Genomic DNA, 23,760 nt, shown 5'->3' on the forward strand with positions numbered 1-23,760 from the left:
GACTCACTGACCATAGTACACATCACCGCCTCACTGACCGTAATACACATCACCGTCTCACTGACCATAATACACATCACCGCCTCGCCTCACTTACAGTAATACACATCACTGCCTCACTGACCATAATACACATCACTGCCTCAATTACAGTAATACACATCACTGCCTCACTGACCATAATACACATCACTGCCTCATTGACCATAGTACACATCACCGCCTCACTTATAGTAATACACATCACTGCCTCACTGACCATAGAACACATCACTGCCTCACTGACTGTAATACTCATCACTGCCTCACTGACCGTAATACACATTACCGCCTCAATGACCGTAATACACATCACTGCCTCACTGACCGTAATACACACCACCGCCTCACTGACCGTAATACATATCACCCCCACACTGACAGTAATACACATCACTGCCTCACTGACAGTAATACACATCACCCCCACACTGACCGTAATACACATCACCGCCTCACTGACCGTAATACATATTACCGCCTCACTGACAGTAATAAACATCACCGCCTCACTGACCGTCATACACATCACCGCCTCACTGACCGTAATACACATCACCGTCTCACTTACTGTAATACACATCACCGCCTCCCTGACCGTAATACACATCACCCCCACACTGACAGTAATACACATCACAGCCTCACTGACCGTAATACACATCACCCCCACACTGACCGTAATACACATCACCGCCTCACTGACCATAATACAGATCACCGCCTCACTGATTGTAATACACATCACCTCCTCACTGACCGTAATACACATCACCTCCTCACTTATACACATCACTACCTCACTGACAGTAATACACATCACCGCCTCACTGACCATAATACACATCACTGCCTCACTGATCATAGTACACATCACTGCCTCACTGACAGTAATACACATCACCGCCTCACTGATCATAATGCACATCAGCGCCTCACTGACCATAGTACACATCACCGCCTCACTGACAGTAATACATATCACTGCCTCACTGACAGTAATACACATCCCCGCCTCACTGACAGTAATACACATCACCACTTCACTGACAGTAATTACTGACCGTAATACCCATCACTGCCTCACTGACCATATTACACATAACCGCCTCACTGACAGTAATTACTGACCATAATACACATCACTGCCTCACTGACCATAATACACATCCCCGCCTCACTGACAGTAATACACATCACTGCCTCACTGACCATAATACACATCAGCGCCTCACTGACAGTAATTACTGACCACAATACACATCACTGCCTCACTGACCGTAATACACATCACCGCCTCACTGACAGTAATACACATCACCGCCTCCCTGACCGTAATACACATCACCGCCTCTCTGACCGTAATACAAATCACCGCCTCACTGACAGAAATACACATCACAGCCTCACTGACCATAATACACATCACCGCCTCACTGACCGTAATATACATCACCGCCTCACTTACAGTAATACACATCACCGCCTCACTGACCGTAATACACATCACCGCCTCACTGACCGTAATACACATCACCGCCTCACTGACCGTAATACACATCACCGCATCTCTGACCGTAATACACATCACCTCCTCACTGACCGTAATACACATCACTGCCTCACTGACCGTAGTACACATCACCGCCTCACTGACCGTAATACACATCACCGTCTCAATGACCGTAATATACATCAGCGCCTCACTGACCATAGTACACATCACCGCCTCACTGACAGTAATACACATCACTGCCTCACTGACCGTAATACACATCCCCGCCTCACAGACCGTAATACACATCACCGCCTCACTGACAGTAATACACATCACCACTTCACTGACAGTAATTACTTACCGTAATACCCATCACTGCCTCACTGACCATATTACACATAACCGCCTCACTGACAGTAATTACTGACCGTAATACACATCACTGCCTCACTGACCATAATACACATCCCCTCCTCACTGACAGTAATACACATCACTGCCTCACTGACCATAATACACATCAGCGCCTCACTGACAGTAATTACTGACCATAATACACATCACCGCCTCACTGACCATAATACACATCACCGCCTCACTGCCCGTAATACACATCACCGCCTCACTGCCCGTAATACACATCACCGCCTCACTGACCGTAATACACATCACCGCCTCACTGACCGTAATACAAATCACCGCCTCACTGACAGAAATACACATCACAGCCTCACTGACCATAATACACATCACCGCCTCACTGACCGTAATACACATCACCGCCTCACTTACAGTAATACACATCACCGCCTCACTGACCGTAATACACATCACCACCTCACTGACCGTAATACACATCACCGCCTCACTGACCGTAATAGACATCACCGCCTCACTGACCGTAATACACATCACCGCCTCACTGACCGTAATACACATCACCGCCACACTGACCGTAATACACATCACCGCCTCACTGACCGTAATACAAATCACCGCCTCACTGACAGAAATACACATCACCGCCTCACTGACCATAATACACATCACCGCCTCACTGACCGTAATACAAATCACCGCCTCACTGACCGTAATACACATCACCGCCTCACTGACCGTAATACACATCACCGCCTCACTGACCGTAATAGACATCACCGCCTCACTGACCGTAATACACATCACCACCTCACTGACCGTAATACACATCACAGCCACACTGACCGTAATACACATCACCGCCACACTGACCGTAATACACATCACCGCCACACTGACCGTAATACACATCACCGCCTCACTGACCGTAATACACATCACCGCCTCACTGACCGTAATTCACATCACCACCTCACTGACCGTAATACACATCAGAGCCTCACTGACCGTAATACACATCACCCCCACACTGACAGTAATACACATCACCGCCTCACTGACCGTAATACAGATCACCGCCTCACTGATTGTAATACACATCACCTCCTCACTGAACGTAATACACATCACCTCCTCACTTATACACATCACCACCTCACTGACCGTATTACACATCACCGCCTCACTGACCGTAATACACATCACTGCCTCACTGATCATAGTACACATCACCGCCTCACTGACAGTAATACACATCACCGCCTCACTGACCATAATGCACATCAGTGCCTCTCTGACCATAGTACACATCACCGCCTCACTGACAGTAATACACATCACTGCCTCACTGACAGTAATACACATCCCCGCCTCACTGACCGTAAAACACATCACCGCCTCACTGACAGTAATACAAATCACCACTTCACTGACAGTAATTACTGACCGTAGTACCCATCACTGCCTCACTGACCATATTACACATAACCGCCTCACTGACAGTAATTACTGACCGTAATACACATCACTGCCTCACTGACCATAATACACATCCCCGCCTCACTGACAGTAATACACATCACTGCCTCACTGACCATAATACACATCAGCGCCTCACTGACAGTAATTACTGACCATAATACACATCACCGCCTCGCTGACCGAAATACACATCACCGACTCACTGACAGTAATACACATCACCGCCTCACTGACCGTAATACACATCACCGCCTCACTGACCGTAATACAAATCACCGCCTCACTGACAGAAATACACATCACCGCCTCACTGACCATAATACACATCACCGCCTCACTGACCGTAATACACATCACCGCCTCACTTACAGTAATACACATCACCGCCTCACTGACCATAATACACATCAGCGCCTCACTGACCATAGTACACATCACCGCCTCACTGACCGTAATACACATCACTGCCTCACTGACCGTAATACACATCACCGCCTCACTGACAGTAATACACATCACCACTTCACTGACAGTAATTACTGACCGTAATACCCATCACTGCCTCACTGACCATATTACACATAACCGCCTCACTGACAGTAATTACTGACCGTAATACACATCACTGCCTCACTGACCATAATACACATCCCCGCCTCACTGACAGTAATACACATCACTGGCTCACTGACCATAATACACATCAACGCCTCACTGACAGTAATTACTGACCATAATACACATCACCGCCTCACTGACCGTAATACACAACACCGCCTCACTGCCCGTAATACACATTACACATCACCGCCTCACTGACCGTAATGCACTTCACCGCCTCACTGACCGTAATACAAATCACCGCCTCACTGACAGAAATACACATCACAGCCTCACTGACCATAATACACATCACCGCCTCACTGACCGTAATACACATCACCGCCTCACTTACAGTAATACACATCACCGCCTCACTGACCGTAATACACATCACCTCCTCACTGACTGTAATAGACATCACCGCCTCACTGACCGTAATACACATCACCGCCTCACTGACCGTAATACACATCACCGCCACACTGACCGTAATACACATCACCGCCTCACTGACCGTAATACACATCACCGCATTACTGACCATAATACACATTACCACCTAACTGAACGTAATACACATCACCGCAACACTGACCGTAATACACATGTAATACACATCACCACCTCACTGACCGTAATACACATCACCCCCACACTGACAGTAATACACATCACTGCCTCACTGACCTTAATACACATCACAGATTCACTAACCGTAATTCACATCACTGCCTCACTGACCGTAATACACATCACCGCCTCACTGACCATAATACACATCACCGCCTTACTGACCGTAATACACATCACCGCCTCACTTACAGTAATACACATCACCGCCTCACTGACCATCATACACATCAGCGCCTCACTGACCATAGTACACATCACCGCCTCACTGACAGTAATACACATCACTGCCTCACTGACCGTAATACACATCCCCGCCTCACTGACCGTAATACACATAACCGCCTCACTGACAGTAATACACATGACCACTTCACTGACAGTAATTACTGACCGTAATACCCATCACTGCCTCACTGACCATATTACACATAACCGCCTCACTGACAGTAATTACTGACCGTAATACACATCACTGCCTCACTGACCATAATACACATCCCCGCCTCACTGACAGTAATACACATCACTGGCTCACTGACCATAATACACATCAGCGCCTCACTGACAGTAATTACTGACCATAATACACATCACCGCCTCACTGACCGTAATACACATCACCGCCTCACTGCCCGTAATACACATCACCGCCTCACTGACCGTAATACACTTCACCGCCTCACTGACCGTTATACAAATCACCGCCTCACTGACAGAAATATACATCACAGCCTCACTGACCATAATACACATCACCGCCTCACTGACCGTAATACACATCACCACCTCACTTACAGTAATACACATCACCGCCTCACTGACCGTAATACACATCACGCCTCACTGACGGTAATAGACATCACCGCCTCACTGACCGTAATACACATCACCGCCTCACTGACCGTAATACACATCACCGCCACACTGACCGTAATACACATCACCGCCTCACTGACCGTAATACACATCACCGCATCACTGACCGTAAAACACATCACCACCTAACTGAACGTAATACACATCACCGCAACACTGACAGTAATACACATGTAATACACATCACCGCCTCACTGACCGTAATACACATCACCCCCACACTGACAGTAATACACATCACTGCCTCACTGACCTTAATACACATCACAGATTCACTAACCGTAATACAAATCACTGCCTCACTGACCGTAATACACATCACCGCCTCACTGACCGTAATACACATCACTGCCTCACTGATCATAGTACACATCACTGCCTCACTGACCGTAATACACATCACCGCCTCACTGACCATAATACAAATCAGCGCCTCACTGACCATAGTACACATCACCGCCTCACTGACAGTAATACACATCACTGCCTCACTGACCATAATACACATCCCCGCCTCACTGACCGTAATACACATCACCGCCTCACTGACAGTAATACACAGCACCACTTCACTGACAGTAATTACTGACCGTAATACCCATCACTGCCTCACTGACCATATTACACATAACCACCTCACTGACAGTAATTACTGACCGTAATACACATCACTGCCTCACTGACCATAATACACATCCCCGCCTCACTGACAGTAATACACATCACTGCCTCACTGACCATAATACACATCAGCGCCTCACTGACAGTAATTACTGACCATAATACACATCACCACCTCACTGACCGTAATACACATCACCGCCTCACTGACAGTAATACACATCACCGCCTCACTGACCGTAATACAAATCACCGCCTCACTGACAGAAAAACACATCACAGCCTCACTGACCATAATACACATCACCGCCTCACTGACCGTAATACACATCACCACCTCACTTGCAGTAATACACATCACCGCCTCACTGACCGTAATACACATCACCGCCTCTCTGACCGTAATACACATCACCGCCACACTGACCGTAATACACATCACCGCCACACTGACCGTAATGCACATCACCGTCTCACTTAGTGTAATACACATCACCGCCTCCCTGACCTCAATACACATCACCCCCACTCTGACCGTAATACACATCACCGCCACACTGACCGTAATACACATCACCGCCTCACTGACCGTAATACACATCACCGCCTCACTGACCGTAATACACATCACCCCCACACTGACCGTAATACACATGTAATACACATCACCGCCTCACTGACCGTAATACACATCACCCCCACACTGACCGTAATACACATCACTGCCTCACTGACCGTAATACACATCACAGATTCACTAACCGTAATACACATCACTGCCTCACTGACCGTAATACACATCACCGCCTCGCCTCACTTACAGTAATACACATCACCGCCTCACTGACAGTAATACACATCACCACCTCACTTACAGTAATACACATCACTGCCTCACTGACAGTAATACACATCCCCGCCTCACTGACCATAATACACATCACCGCCTCACTGACAGTAATAAACATCACCACTTCACTGACAGTAATTACTGTCCATAATACCCATCACTGCCTCACTGACCATATTACAAATAACCGCCTCACTGACAGTAATTACTGACTGTAATACACATCACTGCCTCACTGACCATAATACACATCCCCGCCTCACTGACAGTAGTACACATCACTGCCTCACTGACCATAATACACATCAGCGCCTCACTGACAGTAATTACTGACCATAATACACATCACTGCCTCACTGACCGTAATACACATCACCGCCTCACTGACAGTAATACACATCACCGCCTCACTGACAGTAATACACATCACCACTTCACTGACAGTAATTACTGACCGTAATACCCATCACTGCCTCATTGACCATATTACATATAACCGCCTCACTGACAGTAATTACTGACCGTAATACACATCACTGCCTCACTGACCATAATACACATCCCCGCCTCACTGACAGTAATACACATCACTGCCTCACTGACCGTAATACACATCACCGCCTCACTGCCTGTAATACACATCACCGCCTCACTGACCGTAATACACATCACTGCCTCACTGACCGTAATACAAATCACCGCCTCACTGACAGAAATACACATCACCGCCTCACTGACCATAATACACATCACCGCCTCACTGACCGTAATACACATCACCGCCTCACTTACAGTAATACACATCACCGCCTCACTGACCGTAATACACATCACCGCCTCACTGACCGTAATACACATCACCGCCTCACTGACCGTAATAGACATCACCGCCTCACTGACCGTAATACACATCACCGCCTCACTTACAGTAATACACATCACCGCCTCACTGACCGTAATACACATCACCGCCTCACTGACCGTAATACACATCACCGCCTCACTGACCGTAATAGACATCACTGCCTCACTGACCGTAATACACATCACCGCCTCACTGACCGTAATACACATCACCGCCACACTGACCGTAATACACATCACCGCCTCACTGACCGTAATACACATCACTGCCTCACTGACCGTAATACACATCACCGCCTCACTGACCGTAATACACATCACCGCCACACTGACCGTAATACACATCACCGCCACACTGACCGTAATACACATCACCGCCTCACTGACCGTAATACACATCACCGCCACACTGACCTTAATACACATCACCGCCTCACTGACCGTAATACACATCACCGCCTCACTGACCGTAATACACATCACCCCCACACTGACCGTAATACACATCACCGCCTCACTGACCGTAATACAGATCACCGCCTCACTGATTGTAATACACATCACCTCCTCACTGACCGTAATACACATCACCTCGTCACTTATACACATCACCACCTCACTGACAGTAATACACATCACCGCCTCACTGACAGTAATACAAATCACCGCCTCACTGACCGTAATACACATCACCGCCTCACTGACCGTAATACAAATCACCGCCTCACTGACAGAAATACACATCACCGCCTCACTGACCATAATACACATCACCGCCTCACAGACCGTAATACTCATCACCGCCTCACTTACAGTAATACACATCACCGCCTCACTGACCATAATACACATCAGCGCCTCACTGACCATAGTACACATCACCGCCTCACTGACAGTAATACACATCACTGCCTCACTGACAGTAATACACATCCCCGCCTCACTGACCGTAATACACATCACCGCCTCACTGACAGTAATACACATCACCACTTCACTGACAGTAATTACTGACCGTAATACCCATCACTGCCTCACTGACCATATTACACATAACCGCCTCACTGACAGTAATTACTGACCGTAATACACATCACTGCCTCACTGTCCATAATACACGTCCCCGCCTCACTGACAGTAATACACATCACCGCCTCACTGACCGTAATACACATCACCGCCTCACTGACCGTAATACAAATCACCGCCTCACTGACAGAAATACACATCACCGCCTCACTGACCATAATACACATCACCGCCTCACTGACCGTAATACACATCACCGCCTCACTTACAGTAATACACATCACCGCCTCACTGACCGTAATACACATCACCGCCTCACTGACCGTAATACACATCACCGCCTCACTGACCGTAATAGACATCACCGCCTCACTGACCGTAATACACATCACCGCCTCACTGACCGTAATACACATCACCGCCACACTGACCGTAATACACATCACCGCCTCACTGACCGTAATACACATCACCGCCTCACTGACCGTAATACACATCACCGCCTCACTGACCGTAATACACATCACCGCCACACTGACCGTAATACACATCACCGCCACACTGACCGTAATACACATCACCGCCTCACTGACCGTAATACACATCACCGCCACACTGACCTTAATACACATCACCGCCTCACTGACCGTAATACACATCACCGCCTCACTGACCGTAATACACATCACCCCCACACTGACCGTAATACACATCACCGCCTCACTGACCGTAATACAGATCACCGCCTCACTGATTGTAATACACATCACCTCCTCACTGACCGTAATACACATCACCTCCTCACTTATACACATCACCACCTCACTGACAGTAATACACATCACCGCCTCACTGACAGTAATACAAATCACCGCCTCACTGACCGTAATACACATCACCGCCTCACTGACCGTAATACAAATCACCGCCTCACTGACAGAAATACACATCACCGCCTCACTGACCATAATACACATCACCGCCTCACAGACCGTAATACTCATCACCGCCTCACTTACAGTAATACACATCACCGCCTCACTGACCATAATACACATCAGCGCCTCACTGACCATAGTACACATCACCGCCTCACTGACAGTAATACACATCACTGCCTCACTGACAGTAATACACATCCCCGCCTCACTGACCGTAATACACATCACCGCCTCACTGACAGTAATACACATCACCACTTCACTGACAGTAATTACTGACCGTAATACCCATCACTGCCTCACTGACCATATTACACATAACCGCCTCACTGACAGTAATTACTGACCGTAATACACATCACTGCCTCACTGTCCATAATACACGTCCCCGCCTCACTGACAGTAATACACATCACTGCCTCACTGACCATAATACACATCAGCGCCTCACTGACAGTAATTACTGACCATAATACACATCACCGCCTCACTGACCATAATACACATCACCGCCTCACTGACCGTAATACACATCACCGCCTCACTGACCGTAATACAAATCACCGCCTCACTGACAGAAATACACATCACCGCCTCACTGACCATAATACATATCACCGCCTCACTGACCGTAATACACATCACCGCCTCACTTACAGTCATACACATCACCGCCTCACTGACTATAATACACATCAGCGCCTCACTGACCATAGTACACTTCACCGCCTCACTGACCGTAATACACATCACTGCCTCACTGACCGTAATACACATCCCCGCCTCACTGACCGTAATACACATCACCGCCTCACTGACAGTAATACACATCACCACTTCACTGACAGTAATTACTGACCGTAATACCCATCACTGCCTCACTGTCCATATTACACATAACCGCCTCACTGACAGTAATTACTGACCGTAATACACATCACTGCCTCACTGACCATAATACACATCCCCGCCTCACTGACAGTAATACACATCACTGGCTCACTGACCATAATACACATCAGCGCCTCACTGACAGTAATTACTGACCATAATACACATCACCGCCTCACTGACCATAATACACATCACCGCCTCACTGCCCGTAATACACATCACCGCCTCACTGACTGTAATACACTTCACCGCCTCACTGACCGTAATACAAATCACCGCCTCACTGACAGAAATACACATCACAGCCTCACTGACCATAATACACGTCACCGCCTCACTGACCGTAATACACATCACCGCCTCACTTACAGTAATACACATCACCGCCTCACTGACCGTAATACACATCACCGCCTCACTGACCGTAATAGACATCACCGCCTCACTGACCATAATACACATCACCGCCTCACTGACCGTAATACACATCACCGCCACACTGACCTAATACACATCACCGCCTCACTGACCATAATACACATCACCGCCTCACTGACCGTAATACACATCACCGCATCACTGACCGTAATACACATCACCACCTAACCACCTAACTGAACGTAATACACATCACCGCAACACTGACCGTAATACACATGTAATACACATCACCGCCTCACTGACTGTAATACACATCACCCCCTCACTGACAGTAATACACATCACTGCCTCACTGACCTTAATACACATCACAGATTCACTAACCGTAATACACATCACTGCCTCACTGACCATAATACACATCACCGCCTCACTGACCGTAATACACATCACCGCCTCACTTACAGAAATACACATCACCGCCTCACTGACCATAATACACATCAGCGCCTCACTGACCATAGTACACATCACCGCCTCACTGACAGTAATACACATCACTGCCTCACTGACCGTAATACACATCCCCGCCTCACTGACCGCCTCACTGACAGTAATACACATCACCACTTCACTGACAGTAATTACTGACCGTAATACCCATCACTGCCTCACTGACCATATTACACATAACCGCCTCACTGACAGTAATTACTGACCGTAATACACATCACTGCCTCACTGACCATAATACACATCCCCGCCTCACTGACAGTAATACACATCACTGGCTCACTGACCATAATAAACATCAGCACCTCACTGACAGTAATTACTGACCATAATACACATCACCGCCTCACTGACTGTAATACACATCACCGCCTCACTGCCCGTAATACACATCACCGCCTCACTGACCGTAATACAAATCACCGCCTCACTGACAGAAATACACATCACTGCCTCACTGACCATAATACACATCAGCGCCTCACTGACAGTAATTACTGACCATAATACACATCACCGCCTCACTGACCGTAATACACATCACCGCCTCACTGACCGTAATACACATCACCGCCTCACTGACCGTAATACAAATCACCGCCTCACTGACAGAAATACACATCACCGCCTCACTGACCATAATACACATCAGCGCCTCACTGACCATAGTACACATCACCGCCTCACTGACAGTAATACACATCACTGCCTCACTGACCGTAATACACATCCCCGCCTCACTGACCGTAATACACATCACCGCCTCACTGACAGTAATACACATCACCACTTCACTGACAGTAATTACTGACCGTAATACCCATCACTGCCTCACTGACCATATTACACATAGCCGCCTCACTGACAGTAATTACTGACCGTAATACCCATCACTGCCTCACTGACCATATTACACATAGCCGCCTCACTGACAGTAATTACTGACCGTAATACACATCACCGCCACACTGACCATAATACACATCACCGCCTCACTGACCGTAATACACATCACCGCCTCACTGACCGTAATACACATCACCCCCACACTGACCGTAATACACATGTAATACACATCACCGCCTCACTGACCGTAATACACATCACCCCCACACTGACCGTAATACACATCACTGCCTCACTGACCGTAATACACATCACAGATTCACTAACCGTAATACACATCACTGCCTCACTGACCGTAATACACATCACCGCCTCGCCTGACTTACAGTAATACACATCACCGCCTCACTGACAGTAATACACATCACTGCCTCACTGACCGTAATACACATCACCGCCTCACTTACAGTAATACACATCACTGCCTCACTGACAGTAATACACATCCCCGCCTCACTGACCATAATACACATCACCGCCTCACTGACAGTAATAAACATCACCACTTCACTGACAGTAATTACTGTCCGTAATACCCATCACTGCCTCACTGACCATATTACAAATAACCGCCTCACTGACAGTAATTACTGACTGTAATACACATCACTGCCTCACTGACCATAATACACATCCCCGCCTCACTGACAGTAATACACATCACTGCCTCACTGACCATAATACACATCAGCGCCTCACTGACAGTAATTACTGACCATAATACACATCACTGCCTCACTGACCGTAATACACATCACCGCCTCACTGACAGTAATACACATCACCGCCTCACTGACAGTAATACACAACACCACTTCACTGACAGTAATTACTGACCGTAATACCCATCACTGCCTCATTGACCATATTACACATAACCGCCTCACTGACAGTAATTACTGACCGTAATACACATCACTGCCTCACTGACCATAATACAAATCCCCGCCTCACTGACAGTAATACACATCACTGCCTCACTGACCGTAATACACATCAGCGCCTCACTGACAGTAATTACTGACCATAATACACATCACCGCCTCACTGACCGTAATACACATCACCGCCTCACTGCCTGTAATACACATCACTGCCTCACTGACCGTAATACACATCACCGCCTCACTGACCGTAATACAAATCACCGCCTCACTGACAGAAATACACATCACCGCCTCACTGACCATAATACACATCACCGCCTCACTGACCGTAATACACATCACTGCCTCACTTACAGTAATACACATCACCGCCTCACTGACCGTAATACACATCACCGCCTCACTGACCGTAATACACATCACCGCCTCACTGACCGTAATAGACATCACCGCCTCACTGACCGTAATACACATCACCGCCTCACTGACCGTAATACACATCACCGCCACACTGACCGTAATACACATCACCGCCTCACTGACCGTAATACACATCACCGCCTCACTGACCGTAATACACATCACCGCCTCACTGACCGTAATACACATCACCGCCACACTGACCGTAATACACATCACCGCCACACTGACCGTAATACACATCACCGCCTCACTGACCGTAATACACATCACCGCCACACTGACCTTAATACACATCACCGCCTCACTGACCGTAATACACATCACCGCCTCACTGACCGTAATACACATCACCCCCACACTGACCGTAATACACATCACCGCCTCACTGACCGTAATACAGATCACCGCCTCACTGATTGTAATACACATCACCTCCTCACTGACCGTAATACACATCACCTCCTCACTTATACACATCACCACCTCACTGACAGTAATACACATCACCGGCTCACTGACAGTAATACAAATCACCGCCTCACTGACCGTAATACACATCACCGCCTCACTGACCGTAATACAAATCACCGCCTCACTGACAGAAATACACATCACCGCCTCACTGACCATAATACACATCACCGCCTCACAGACCGTAATACTCATCACCACCTCACTTACAGTAATACACATCACCACCTCACTGACCATAATACACATCAGCGCCTCACTGACCATAGTACACATCACCGCCTCACTGACAGTAATACACATCACTGCCTCACTGACAGTAATACACATCCCCGCCTCACTGACCGTAATACACATCACCGCCTCACTGACAGTAATACACATCACCACTTCACTGACAGTAATTACTGACCATAATACCCATCACTGCCTCACTGACCATATTACACATAACCGCCTCACTGACAGTAATTACTGACCGTAATACACATCACTGCCTCACTGTCCATAATACACGTCCCCGCCTCACTGACAGTAATACACATCACTGCCTCACTGACCATAATACACATCAGCGCCTCACTGACAGTAATTACTGACCATAATACACATCACCGCCTCACTGACCATAATACACATCACCGCCTCACTGACCGTAATACACATCACCGCCTCACTGACCGTAATACAAATCACCGCCTCACTGACAGAAATACACATCACCGCCTCACTGACCATAATACATATCACCGCCTCACTGACCGTAATACACATCACCGCCTCACTTACAGTCATACACATCACCGCCTCACTGACTATAATACACATCAGCGCCTCACTGACCATAGTACACTTCACCGCCTCACTGACAGTAATACACATCACTGCCTCACTGACCGTAATACACATCCCCGCCTCACTGACCATAATACACATCACCGCCTCACTGACAGTAATACACATCACCACTTCACTGACAGTAATTACTGACCGTAATACCCATCACTGCCTCACTGTCCATATTACACATAACCGCCTCACTGACAGTAATTACTGACCGTAATACACATCACTGCCTCACTGACCATAATACACATCCCCGCCTCACTGACAGTAATACACATCACTGGCTCACTGACCATAATACACATCAGCGCCTCACTGACAGTAATTACTGACCATAATACACATCACCGCCTCACTGACCATAATACACATCACCGCCTCACTGCCCGTAATACACATCACCGCCTCACTGACTGTAATACACTTCACCGCCTCACTGACCGTAATACAAATCACCGCCTCACTGACAGAAATACACATCACAGCCTCACTGACCATAATACACGTCACCGCCTCACTGACCGTAATACACATCACCGCCTCACTTACAGTAATACACATCACCGCCTCACTGACCGTAATACACATCACCGCCTCACTGACCGTAATAGACATCACCGCCTCACTGACCGTAATACACATCACCGCCTCACTGACCGTAATACACATCACCGCCACACTGACCGTAATACACATCACCGCCTCACTGACCGTAATACACATCACCGCCTCACTGACCGTAATACACATCACCGCATCACTGACCGTAATACACATCACCACCTAACCACCTAACTGACCGTAATACACATCACCGCAACACTGACCGTAATACACATGTAATACACATCACCGCCTCACAGACTGTAATACACATCACCCCCACACTGACAGTAATACACATCACTGCCTCACTGACCTTAATACACATCACAGATTCACTAACCGTAATACACATCACTGCCTCACTGACCATAATACACATCACCGCCTCACTGACCGTAATACACATCACCGCCTCACTTACAGTAATACACATCACCGCCTCACTGACCATAATACACATCAGCGCCTCACTGACCATAGTACACATCACCGCCTCACTGACAGTAATACACATCACTGCCTCACTGACCGTAATACACATCCCCGCCTCACTGACCGCCTCACTGACAGTAATACACATCACCACTTCACTGACAGTAATTACTGACCGTAATACCCATCACTGCCTCACTGACCATATTACACATAACCGCCTCACTGACAGTAATTACTGACCGTAATACACATCACTGCCTCACTGACCATAATACACATCCCCGCCTCACTGACAGTAATACACATCACTGGCTCACTGACCATAATAAACATCAGCACCTCACTGACAGTAATTACTGACCATAATACACATCACCGCCTCACTGACCGTAATACACATCACCGCCTCACTGACCGTAATACACATCACCGCCTCACTGACCATAATACAAATCACCGCCTCACTGACAGAAATACACATCACCGCCTCACTGACCATAATACACATCAGCGCCTCACTGACCATAGTACACATCACCGCCTCACTGACAGTAATACACATCACTGCCTCACTGACCGTAATACACATCCCCGCCTCACTGACCGTAATACACATCACCGCCTCACTGACAGTAATACACATCACCACTTCACTGACAGTAATTACTGACCGTAATACCCATCACTGCCTCACTGACCATATTACACATAGCCGCCTCACTGACAGTAATTACTGACCGTAATACCCATCACTGCCTCACTGACCATATTACACATAGCCGCCTCACTGACAGTAATTACTGACCGTAATACACATCACCGCCACACTGACCGTAATACACATCACCGCCTCACTGACCATAATACACATCACCGCCTCACTGACCGTAATACACATCACCCCCACACTGACCGTAATACACATGTAATACACATCACCGCCTCACTGACCGTAATACACATCACCCCCACACTGACCGTAATACACATCACTGCCTCACTGACCGTAATACACATCACAGATTCACTAACCGTAATACACATCACTGCCTCACTGACCGTAATGCACATCACCGCCTCGCCTGACTTACAGTAATACACATCACCGCCTCACTGACAGTAATACACATCACTGCCTCACAGACCGTAATACACATCACCGCCTCACTTACAGTAATACACATCACTGCCTCACTGACAGTAATACACATCCCCGCCTCACTGACCATAATACACATCACCGCCTCACTGACAGTAATAAACATCACCACTTCACTGACAGTAATTACTGTCCGTAATACCCATCACTGCCTCACTGACCATTTTACAAATAACCGCCTCACTGACAGTAATTACTGACTGTAATACACATCACTGCCTCACTGACCATAATACACATCCCCGCCTCACTGACAGTAATACACATCACTGCCTCACTGACCATAATACACATCAGCGCCTCACTGACAGTAATTACTGACCATAATACACATCACTGCCTCACTGACCGTAATACACATCACCGCCTCACTGACAGTAATACACATCACCGCCTCACTGACAGTAATACACATCACCACTTCACTGACAGTAATTACTGACCGTAATACCCATCACTGCCTCATTGACCATATTACACATAACCGCCTCACTGACAGTAATTACTGACCGTAATACACATCACTGCCTCACTGACCATAATACACATCCCCGCCTCACTGACAGTAATACACATCACTGCCTCACTGACCGTAATACACATCAGCGCCTCACTGACAGTAATTACTGACCATAATACACATCACCGCCTCACTGACCGTAATACACATCACCGCCTCACTGCCTGTAATACACATCACCGCCTCACTGACCGTAATACACATCACTGCCTCACTGACCGTAATACAAATCACCGCCTCACTGACAGAAATACACATCACCGCCTCACTGACCATAATACACATCACCGCCTCACTGACCGTAATACACATCACCGCCTCACTTACAGTAATACACATCACCGCCTCACTGACCGTAATACACATCACCGCCTCACTGACCGTAATACACATCACCGCCTCACTGACCGTAATAGACATCACCGCCTCACTGACCGTAATACACATCACCGCCTCACTGACCGTAATACACATCACCGCCACACTGACCGTAATACACATCACCGCCTCACTGACCGTAATACACATCACCGCCTCACTGACCGTAATACACATCACCGCCTCACTGACCGTAATACACATCACCGCCACACTGACCGTAATACACATCACCGCCACACTGACCGTAATACACATCACCGCCTCACTGACCGTAATACACATCACCGCCAAACTGACCTTAATACACATCACCGCCTCACTGACCGTAATACACATCACCGCCTCACTGACCGTAATACACATCACCCCCACACTGACCGTAATACACATCACCGCCTCACTGACCGTAATACAGATCACCGCCTCACTGATTGTAATACACATCACCTCCTCACTGACCGTAATACACATCACCTCCTCACTTATACACATCACCACCTCACTGACAGTAATACACATCACCGCCTCACTGACAGTAATACAAATCACCGCCTCACTGACCGTAATACACATCACCGCCTCACTGACCGTAATACAAATCACCGCCTCACTGACAGAAATACACATCACCGCCTCACTGACCATAATACACATCACCGCCTCACAGACCGTAATACTCATCACCGCCTCACTTACAGTAATACACATCACCGCCTCACTGACCATAATACACATCAGCGCCTCACTGACCATAGTACACATCACCGCCTCACTGACAGTAATACACATCACTGCCTCACTGACAGTAATACACATCCCCTCCTCACTGACCGTAATACACATCACCGCCTCACTGACAGTAATACACATCACCACTTCACTGACAGTAATTACTGACCGTAATACCCATCACTGCCTCACTGACCATATTACACATAACCGCCTCACTGACAGTAATTACTGACCGTAATACACATCACTGCCTCACTGTCCATAACACACGTCCCCGCCTCACTGACAGTAATACACATCACCGCCTCACTGACCGTAATACTCATCACCGCCTCACTGACCGTAATACAAATCACCGCCTCACTGACAGAAATACACATCACCGCCTCACTGACCATAATACACATCACCGCCTCACTGACCGTAATACACATCACCGCCTCACTTACAGTAATACACATCACCGCCTCACTGACCGTAATACACATCACCGCCTCACTGACCGTAATACACATCACCGCCTCACTGACCGTAATAGACATCACCGCCTCACTGACCGTAATACACATCACCGCCTCACTGACCGTAATACACATCACCGCCACACTGACCGTAATACACATCACCGCCTCACTGACCGTAATACACATCACCGCCTCACTGACCGTAATACACATCACCGCCTCACTGACCGTAATACACATCACCGCCACACTGACCGTAATACACATCACCGCCACACTGACCGTAATAGACATCACCGCCTCACTGACCGTAATACACATCACCGCCACACTGACCTTAATACACATCACCGCCTCACTGACCGTAATACACATCACCGCCTCACTGACCGTAATACACATCACCCCCACACTGACCGTAATACACATCACCGCCTCACTGACCGTAATACAGATCACCGCCTCACTGATTGTAATACACATCACCTCCTCACTGACCGTAATACACATCACCTCCTCACTTATACACATCACCACCTCACTGACAGTAATACACATCACCGCCTCACTGACAGTAATACAAATCACCGCCTCACTGACCGTAATACACATCACCGCCTCACTGACCGTAATACAAATCACCGCCTCACTGACAGAAATACACATCACCGCCTCACTGACCATAATACACATCACCGCCTCACAGACCGTAATACTCATCACCGCCTCACTTACAGTAATACACATCACCGCCTCACTGACCATAATACACATCAGCGCCTCACTGACCATAGTACACATCACCGCCTCACTGACAGTAATACACATCACTGCCTCACTGACAGTAATACACATCCCAGCCTCACTGACCGTAATACACATCACCACCTCACTGACAGTAATACACATCACCACTTCACTGACAGTAATTACTGACCGTAATACCCATCACTGCCTCACTGACCATATTACACATAACCGCCTCACTGACAGTAATTACTGACCGTAATACACATCACTGCCTCACTGTCCATAATACACGTCCCCGCCTCACTGACAGTAATACACATCACTGCCTCACTGACCATAATACACATCAGCGCCTCACTGACAGTAATTACTGACCATAATACACATCACCGCCTCACTGACCATAATACACATCACCGCCTCACTGACCGTAATACACATCACCGCCTCACTGACCGTAATACAAATCACCGCCTCACTGACAGAAATACACATCACCGCCTCACTGACCATAATACATATCACCGCCTCACTGACCGTAATACACATCACCGCCTCACTTACAGTCATACACATCACCGCCTCACTGACTATAATACACATCAGCGCCTCACTGACCATAGTACACTTCACCGCCTCACTGACAGTAATACACATCACTGCCTCACTGACCGTAATACACATCCCCGCCTCACTGACCGTAATACACATCACCGCCTCACTGACAGTAATACACATCACCACTTCACTGACAGTAATTACTGACCATAATACCCATCACTGCCTCACTGTCCATATTACACATAACCGCCTCACTGACAGTAATTACTGACCGTAATACACATCACTGCCTCACTGACCATAATACACATCCCCGCCTCACTGACAGTAATACACATCACTGGCTCACTGACCATAATACACATCAGCGCCTCACTGACAGTAATTACTGACCATAATACACATCACCGCCTCACTGACCATAATACACATCACCGCCTCACTGCCCGTAATACACATCACCGCCTCACTGACCGTAATACACTTCACCGCCTCACTGACCGTAATACAAATCACCGCCTCACTGACAGAAATACACATCACAGCCTCACTGACCATAATACACGTCACCGCCTCACTGACCGTAATACACATCACCGCCTCACTTACAGTAATACACATCACCGCCTCACTGACCGTAATACACATCACCGCCTCACTGACCGTAATAGACATCACCGCCTCACTGACCGTAATACACATCACCGCCTCACTGACCGTAATACACATCACCGCCACACTGACCGTAATACACATCACCGCCTCACTGACCGTAATACACATCACCGCCTCACTGACCGTAATACACATCACCGCATCACTGACCGTAATACACATCACCACCTAACCACCTAACTGAACGTAATACACATCACCGCAACACTGACCGTAATACACATGTAATACACATCACCGCCTCACTGACTGTAATACACATCACCCCCACACTGACAGTAATACACATCACTGCCTCACTGACCTTAATACACATCACAGATTCACTAACCGTAATACACATCACTGCCTCACTGACCGTAATACACATCACCGCCTCACTGACCATAATACACATCACCGCCTCACTGACCGTAATACACATCACCGCCTCACTTACAGTAATACACATCACCGCCTCACTGACCATAATACACATCAGCGCCTCACTGACCATAGTACACAACACCGCCTCACTGACAGTAATACACATCACTGCCTCACTGACCGTAATACACATCCCCGCCTCACTGACCGCCTCACTGACAGTAATACACATCACCACTTCACTGACAGTAATTACTGACCGTAATACCCATCACTGCCTCACTGACCATATTACACATAACCGCCTCACTGACAGTAATTACTGACCGTAATACACATCACTGCCTCACTGACCATAATACACATCCCCGCCTCACTGACAGTAATACACATCACTGGCTCACTGACCATAATAAACATCAGCGCCTCACTGACAGTAATTACTGACCATAATACACATCACCACCTCACTGACCGTAATACACATCACCGCCTCACTGCCCGTAATACACATCACCGCCTCACTGACAGTAATACAAATCACCGCCTCACTGACAGAAATACACATCACCGCCTCACTGACCATAATACACATCAGCGCCTCACTGACAGTAATTACTGACCATAATACACATCACCGCCTCACTGACCGTAATACACATCACCGCCTCACTGACCGTAATACACATCACCGCCTCACTGACCATAATACAAATCACCGCCTCACTGACAGAAATACACATCACCGCCTCACTGACCATAATACACATCAGCGCCTCACTGACCATAGTACACATCACCGCCTCACTGACAGTAATACACATCACTGCCTCACTGACCGTAATACACATCCCCGCCTCACTGACCGTAATACACATCACCGCCTCACTGACCGTAATACACATCACCGCCTCACTGACAGTAATACACATCACCACTTCACTGACAGTAATTACTGACCGTAATACCCATCACTGCCTCACTGACCATATTACACATAGCCGCCTCACTGACAGTAATTACTGACCGTAATACACATCACTGCCTCACTGACCATAATACATATCCCCGCCTCACTGACAGTAATACACATCACTGGCTCACTGACCATAATACACATCAGCGCCTCACTGACAGTAATTACTGAACATAATACACATCACCGCCTCACTGACCGTAATACACTTCACCGCCTCACTGACCGTAATACAAATCACCGCCTCACTGACAGAAATGCACATCACAGCCTCACTGACCATAATACACATCACAGCCTCACTGACCGTAATACACATCACCGCCTCACTTACAGTAATACACATCACCGCCTCACTGACCGTAATACACATCACCGCCTCACTGACCGTAATACACATCACCGCCTCACTGACCGTAATACACATCACCGCCTCACTGACCGTAATACACATCACCGCCACACTGACCGTAATACACATCACCGCCTCACTGACCGTAATACACATCACCGCATCACTGACCGTAATACACATCACCACCTAACTGAACGTAATACACATCACCGCAACACTGACCGTAATACTCATGTAATACACTTCACCGCCTCACTGACCGTAATACACATCACCCCCACACTGACAGTAATACACATCACTGCCTCACTGACCTTAATACACATCACAGATTCACTAACAGTAATACACATCACTGCCTCACTGACCGTAATACACATCACCGCCTCACTGACCGTAATACACATCACTGCCTCACTGATCATAGTACACATCACCGCCTCACTGACCGTAATACACATCACCGCCTCACTGACCATAATACAAATCAGCGCCTCACTGACCATAGTACACATCACCGCCTCACTGACAGTAATACACATCACTGCCTCACTGACAGTAATACACATCCCCGCCTCACTGACCGTAATACACATCACCGCCTCACTGACAGTAATACACATCACCACTTCACTGACAGTAATT

The sequence above is a fragment of the Taudactylus pleione genome, unplaced genomic scaffold, assembly GCF_031769625.1.
Source record: "Taudactylus pleione unplaced genomic scaffold, aTauple2 ptg000860l, whole genome shotgun sequence".
NCBI classification, from domain to species: Eukaryota; Metazoa; Chordata; class Amphibia; order Anura; family Myobatrachidae; genus Taudactylus; species Taudactylus pleione.